Source organism: Wyeomyia smithii, chromosome 3 (assembly GCF_029784165.1).
Source record: "Wyeomyia smithii strain HCP4-BCI-WySm-NY-G18 chromosome 3, ASM2978416v1, whole genome shotgun sequence".
In the NCBI taxonomy this organism is placed as follows: Eukaryota; Metazoa; Arthropoda; class Insecta; order Diptera; family Culicidae; genus Wyeomyia; species Wyeomyia smithii.
This window is the reverse complement of record NC_073696.1, coordinates 275498887-275506535: the sequence shown is the minus strand read 5'-3', so window position 1 is coordinate 275506535 and position 7649 is coordinate 275498887.

The following is a 7649-nucleotide window of genomic DNA, read 5'->3' as shown; positions in this document are numbered from 1 at the left end:
TAAGCGTTGTTACTTGTATTAGTGAACGCGTTGTCGAATCTTCGAAAATATTTTGATTAATTTACACATACAATGAAACCATTCATACTTATGAATGAACTCAGGGACCATTCAAATATTACGTAAAGCTTGAATTGGCAATTATTAGCCTCTTCCTCAGTATTCCTCTTCGTAAAAAAATTTAATATGAGTTATCTAAAAAACTTCCATGGTAAACCTCCCCCTCTCCCCTTAAATCGTTACCTACACTCAAAGTATTATTCACGTTTTTGTTACGTGAAATTTCCTGTACTTATTCATTTTCTGTCAGTTTTCATGATTTATGTGACAAACTTAACATCTACGTGAAAATCACATGCATACTATGTTTTATCACGTAGTATCTACGTGAACTTGGCAACGTCAAACAGAATGAACTCTCCGTGCGAAAATATACAAGAATTAAAATGGCGAAGCTGTTGTGTAATTCGGTCTCTGAACATAAAATTGATTTCATCGATGGCTTGCCAATGAGTGAGATTTAGAAAAACCATAATTCGACATGGAATCTTTAGCTTACAGATTTTGTACGGATTCAGTTCAAAGATCCAGGAGTTACCTGAACATAAATAGTAGCAGCTAACAGTAATTATCGACGGTGAACGTCTTAATATTTGTCAGTTTTTATGTCGTTCAATCCATTTGCGAATTGGAAATTTTGCATGCCCGTGCGATTTATCTAGCAACATATTTCAAAAAATTCTGAAATCTAATTTCTCTCTTAAGAATTTGGGAAACCACAATCGAAATTAATACGTTTTATAAAACGTAGAAACTATCCGTTAATCAAATGCTTTTCACTTTACCGGAAGTTAAATTCTACGTGAAAATCACATGAAACGCATATGTCTACTGAATAATATTCACAGGATAAATCATCTCACCAGATCATGATGAACTCAAATGAAAATCACGTAAAATCTACGTGAAAATGACAGTGGAAAATATTCACATAACTTTTCCGGTAATCATAACGTGAAAAATATTTTGAGTGTAATATGTGAATGAACTCTTATATATAAAAATAGCACTATCTGTGTTACATACAACATCGATTGACAGATTGGCACTTAGCGGCTTGTTGGTAATTTTAGCTGGTACACTATAGTAGCTCGCTTACCACCACGTGGGGGTCGCTCATACTACCATATCTTTAGGTCCGTTGGGGAACCACTTAGCGTTATCGTAGGGACCTAAACAAGATATCATTTTCTTCAGCTTGTCAAGACGAACATTTTGAGAGGTTGAATTCATGATTTCGCCCGTTTTTCTAAAATAAGGGATGGTCTACTCTACAGTCGGGAGATGCTTTATTTGTTCCTTAACTATGGGGTCGAAAACATTGAAATGTCCTCGATCCTCCCAATTATTGCCCCAACTTCACCGAAACAACATTTGGCAATTGTCATTCCATTTTCATTTTTTGGAACATGGTGGAGCAGTTAGAGACTATAGAGCGTATAGTCCGCATTGCCATTGGAATGGGTTAGGTAAAGTTTGGGAAGACGATTGCGAATTCGAATGCGAAAGAATAAAAGTTTTAAAGTTCTACATACTTGTTTGTGGTGATACTTATTTCCTTCCTGTTGTCCAGATGTACATGAGACCCGCTACATGTCTGTCCTGATGTCGATGTTCGATTTTTGGAAGAAACTCCTCATTAAAACTAGTTATGATGAACGATAAAACTGTTACTTCTCACCGATATCATATTCATGTTATCGTGTTAGAAATCAAAAAAAAAAGACGAAAAGAAAAAAAAACTGTTAGTATACATTTGCACACATACACATTCATATAGACATACATATACACACACATACACAAAAATAAAAGTTTCAAAATTTCGATAACTAGTTATGAGTATTCATATCGAGTAGAAATATCCAGTCGTAAAAATATCCATCTCCATTGACGAATGATGGAAAATACACAGTTTACGGCTGGGTATTTGTATACTTAGAGCAGTAGTTGTTCAGTGCGTCTTGAACTGTCCTACAGATCAGACGTTTTTTCGGTTGCTTGTGGACTGGTCTTTGACTGCCTATAGCTTCAAAGTTTGTGTTTTGTCAGTGTGTCTTTTAAAGACTACCTGAAAGTTATTTCCCATCAGTCTTTCTCAAGACTACCTACTTTTGAATTTAACATTTATTTTAACTTTTTTCGTATCACCTGAAATGGCAGGACGAAAAAAGAAACCTCGCATCGCTGCGGGGAGGAAAAGAGAGGCATCTCTTTCTGACACATCGAGTGTCTGTAGTGACAATCCTTTTGATATTTTGCCTGAGCAAGAAGCTGGTGAAATGGAAGTTACCAATAATGAAACTATACAAAATATAAAATCTTTAAAAAAGGAGAAAGTTACACCTATTGTGGTAACTATTTCTTCTGAATTTAATATATTCAAAAAGGAACTTTCAACGTTTGTTTCTGACGTTAAAGTTACCTATCAAATTGGCCGTAGAGGTGAATGCCGCTTATTAGCCGACTCAGTAAAGGGTCGTGATCGTCTTGTTCAGTATTTAACTGACAAGATGTACAAATTTTTTACATATGACACCAAGAACGCCAAGCCGTTCAAGGTTGTCTTGAAAGGTCTCACCAACGATCAAACCGTTGATGAGATCAAACTTACTTTAACAGAATTACTTGGCATAGCCCCTACCCAAGTAATTCTAATGAAACAAAAATCACGAGGCGAAAACAGTCAGAGAACTGGAATTTCCCTTGTTAATTATTTAATTCATTTTAACCGCAATGAGGTTAACAACTTAAAATTTTTTGAAAAAGCACATGCTTTGTATAATGTGCGTGTAAAGTGGGAAACTTATAGGAAGTATGGCGGAGGTGAAAAGCATATCACCCAATGCCGTACTTGCCAACGTTATGGCCATGGTTCCAACTTCTGTAACATGGACCAAAAATGTCTTAATTGTGGAGACTCTTCTCACAAAAAGGACACATGTCCTGTGAAAGAGAGTAAACATTTTCGCTGTGCGAATTGTAACGGCAACCATATGTCAAATTTTTATCAATGCCCAGTCCGTTTAGCAATTGTTAAGGCAAGGCAAGGTTAACAAAATTCAATTTCTCAATTAAAACCAACTTCAAAACAAAATTCTCCAAGCGTACCAGTGACGCATAGTTTACCTACTCCTTTGCATACCCGTTTAACTTATGCACAGGTTACAGGTAGTTCGAACATTATACCGCCTAGTGCTGGTAGTTCGAAAATGACCGTTAATATGGGTAAGCAAAACACGCTAGAAAATAATTGTACACCTATTACTCCAGCTAATATTGCTGCCGAAAATATTTTTTCGAATGTCAACTGCCTGGGGCCTACTACGGCAGGTAAACTTTCTTTTTTGCAACAGGCAATGTTCGATCTTATGAACGCCATGTTGCAGGCAAAATCAATGTTTGAAGCCATTCAAATAGGCACAAATTTTACTATTAAAATTGTTTCTAATTTAAAATTTAGCAATGATTTTAAATAAAACAATTAAAATATTAAATTGGAATGCTCGCTCATTGAAGGCCAATGAGAATGAGCTTTTTAATTTTTTAACAGTAAATAATGTGCATATTGCAATTATTACTGAAACATTTTTGAAACCTAACATAAAATTAAAATATGATCCCAATTACGTGGTTCATAGATATGATAGGATTCAGGGTTCCGGCGGTGGAGTTGCAATTGTTATTCATCGCCGAATCAAACATCGTGCTCTTCCCCATCTTGAGACGAAAGTTATTGAAACTTTGGGGATTGAAGTTCAAACTGAACTTGGGATTTTATTTATTGCCGCAGCATATTTACCATTTCAATGCACACGCGAGCTCAAAAATTATTTTAAAGGTGATTTACAAAAACTCACCAGAAATCGTTCGAAATTTTTCATAATCGGCGATTTTAACGCTAAACATCGTTCATGGAATAATTCTCAAAGTAATTCCAATGGCAAAATTTTATTCAATGATTGTTCTTCAGGATACTATTCTATTTTGTCTCCGAATAGTCCTACATGCTTTTCTTCTGTAAGAAACCCTTCAACAATTGATTTGGTGCTTACAGATCAAAGTCATGTATGTAGTGATTTGATCACACATGCTGACTTTGATTCTGACCATCTTCCAATAACTTTTTCTTTATCACATGAATCAGTTTTAAACCCTATGAGCTCTGTTTTTAATTATAACAAAGCTAATTGGGAAAGATACAAAAATTATATTGAGAGAAATTTCAATAATGAGCTTGATTTGCAAAACGAAGTGAATATTGATTCCGCTTTGGAAGCATTAAAATGTGCAATTGTTGATGCCAGGAATTATTCTGTTCCAAAGGCTCAAGTGAAATTTGATTCACCAATAATTGACGAAAATCTTCAACTTCTAATTCGTTTGAAAAATGTCCGCAGACGTCAATATCAACGTTCTCGTGACCCTGTTTTTAAAACTATTTATAAAGATTTACAGAAAGAGATTAAACATAGATTTACTCTTCTGAGAAATCAAAATTTTGAGACTAAAGTTGAAAAATTGAAACCATATTCAAAACCATTTTGGAAGCTGTCGAAGATTCTTAAGAAACCTTCAAAGCCTATTCCAGTTTTAAAAGATGGTGAACGTTTTCTTGTATCCAATGAACAAAAGGCTCAAAGACTTGCTCAGCAGTTTGAGAGTGTTCATAACTCAAATTTGAATTTTGTGAGTCCAATTGAAAATGAAGTCACACGTCAATTTGATTTAATTTCTTCCCAGAATTTTTTACCTGCAGAAATAATTGAAACTAACTTGAATGAGATTAAATCAATTATTAAAAATTTCAAAAATATGAAAGCACCTGGTGACGATGGAATCTTTAATATACTAATCAAACATCTCCCTGAGAGCACAATGGATTTTTTAGTGAAAATTTTCAATTGCTGCTTCAAAATTGCATATTTTCCCAAATTATGGAAAAATGCAAAAATTACTCCCATTTTAAAACCGGATAAGAACCCAGCTGAAGTTTCAAGTTATCGACCAATCAGTTTGCTTTCTTCAATAAGTAAACTGTTTGAGAGAGTTATTCTTAACAGAGTGATGTCACACATCAACGAAAATTCAATTTTTGCAAATGAACAGTTTGGATTTCGCCATGGGCATTCCACAACTCATCAATTGCTCAGAGTTACTAATATGATACGAGCTAACAAATCTGAAGGTTATTCCACTGGAGCTGCTCTTTTAGACATAGAAAAAGCATTCGACAGTGTTTGGCATAAAGGTTTGATTGCGAAATTGCAAACTTTTAATTTTCCAATTTTCCTTATCAAAATTTTAAAAAATTATCTTACTGATCGAACTCTGCAGGTTGTCTATCAGAATTCAAAATCTGATAGATTTCCTGTCAGAGCAGGTGTACCTCAAGGTTCAGTCTTGGGTCCAGTCCTGTACAACATATTCACTTCAGATCTTCCTGATTTGCCTCCAGGATGCACAAAGTCATTGTTCTGCGATGACACAAGCATTTCCGTAAAAGGAAAAAGTCTTCGTGTCATATGCAGTCGATTGCAGAAAAGTTTAGATATTTTTTCTTCCTACTTGCAAAAGTGGAAAATCTCTCCCAATGCTTCTAAAACTCAAATGATAATTTTTCCGCATAAGCCTAGGGCTTCTTTCCTCAAGCCAAACAATAATCACGTTGTCAAGATGAATGGGGTTATTTTAAGTTGGTCCGACAAGGCTAAGTACTTGGGACTAATTTATGATAAAAAACTTATTTTCAAAGAGCACATTGAGAGTATACAAGCCAAGTGCATCAAATATACGAGATGTTTATATCCTCTCATTAACAGGAATTCTAAACTTTGTTTGAAGAACAAACTTTTGATTTACAAACAAATTTTTAGACCAGCAATGCTTTATGCTGTACCGATCTGGTCAAGTTGCTGTTCAACAAGGAAGAAAACGCTCCAAAGGATTCAGAATAAAATTCTGAAAATGATTTTGAAGCGTCCTCCTTGGTTTGGTACACTCGAATTACATAGACTTACTGGTGTTGAACCATTAGAAGCTATGTCAAATAAAATTATTTATAATTTTCGACAAAAATCGTTGCAATCCTCAATTGCTACGATAAGCTCCCTTTATAGCCAATAAGTTAGCAATTAAGTTAGTTGTAAGTTTACTTCCCCTTTTCTGACAAGTAGGTTTAAATCCCTACGAATGATAAGTCCTAATTGCGAAAGCAAACAAATCCTAACAATTAAAATTACAAATTTCTAACAGTGTTGAGAAGTCACCATTTGTGATTGGACACACATACTCATTATTTACTAATATTTATCATAAATACTTAAGCTACTAACTAGAAAAAAAAAAAAAAAAAAAAAAAAAAAAAAGAGCAGTAGTTGTTGAAGCCATGGATGTGAGATCGTATCGGACTGTTGTGCGGTGACGACACTGGCCGAGTCAGTGAATATAGCGAGTGGTCGTTCAGCCGGGGTTCGGCTGAAAACATCGTGTAGGCACTGGCCCTAGAGACTGAGACTGGTTTTCAAATCGGGTCCTGAAACGCCTATACCAACTTTCCCTCGCACTTATGAGCCGTCCGAATACTGGATGATGCTTTTGAAGCTCGTCCTGAGGAGCTTAGTGACTGCCTGGCAACGGTACGAGCCGGGTTAGAACCTGCTCTGAATTGGTTTTTGATTGAGGTCTATTCTAAATTAGTGCTGGGACTATCCAGATTAAAATATCCGGTTATCCGACCTCGGATATCGGACAAATATCCAAAATCCGGATCAATCGGATTGTACCTTCTTTCGAAGCGTGGACTGTATTTTAATTTGATTCGATTAAAAACGCGTCTGGTTATTACGAATTTTTAACAAAGAATGAATTTATTTTCAAGGTATGAGTGTATGTGTGTTTTAATACAAAGTTGCCAAATAATATTTGAAACAGGGTTGCCAATAAATTGAATAAAAGAATTTCCTCTCAACATCCTCCCGCCGTTGGCACTCTGTTTCAATCCTTCTCGCCATCTAGGGGGAGTAGACATATCTCCGTTATCGCTCGCTTATACTCGCCCTTATCCGTTTTCAAAGTTACAACACCGGGTTACTCCGTCCTTCCCAGGGTGTAGTGCTGTGACTCTTCCAAGCGGCCACTGAAAGGGTGGAGCGTTTTATCGACTACTAAAACAAGAGCTCCTTCCGAAATTGTAATGGCTTTCGTCCACTTCGACCGGTTTTGCAACTCCGGTAAGTATTCCGATAACCACCTTTTCCAAAAGTGTTGGAACATTGTTTGAACAAGTTGCCACCGTGACGATGTAGATTGCTTCAAATGCAAATATTAAGGTTCGGGCACCGCTTGCATTTCTCGCCCAATAAAAAAATGGGCAGGAGTAATCGCCGTTAAATCATTCGGGTCGTTGGAACACGGCGCCAAAGGCCGCGAGTTTAAAACAGCTTCAATTTGAGTTAACGTAGTGTACAGTTCTTCGTAAGACAACAAACAGCCTCCCACTTTTCTAGTTAAGTGGTGTTTCACCTGCTTTACTCCTGCCTCCCAAATCCCACCGAAGTGGGGACTTCGTGGTGGTATGAATGACCAAT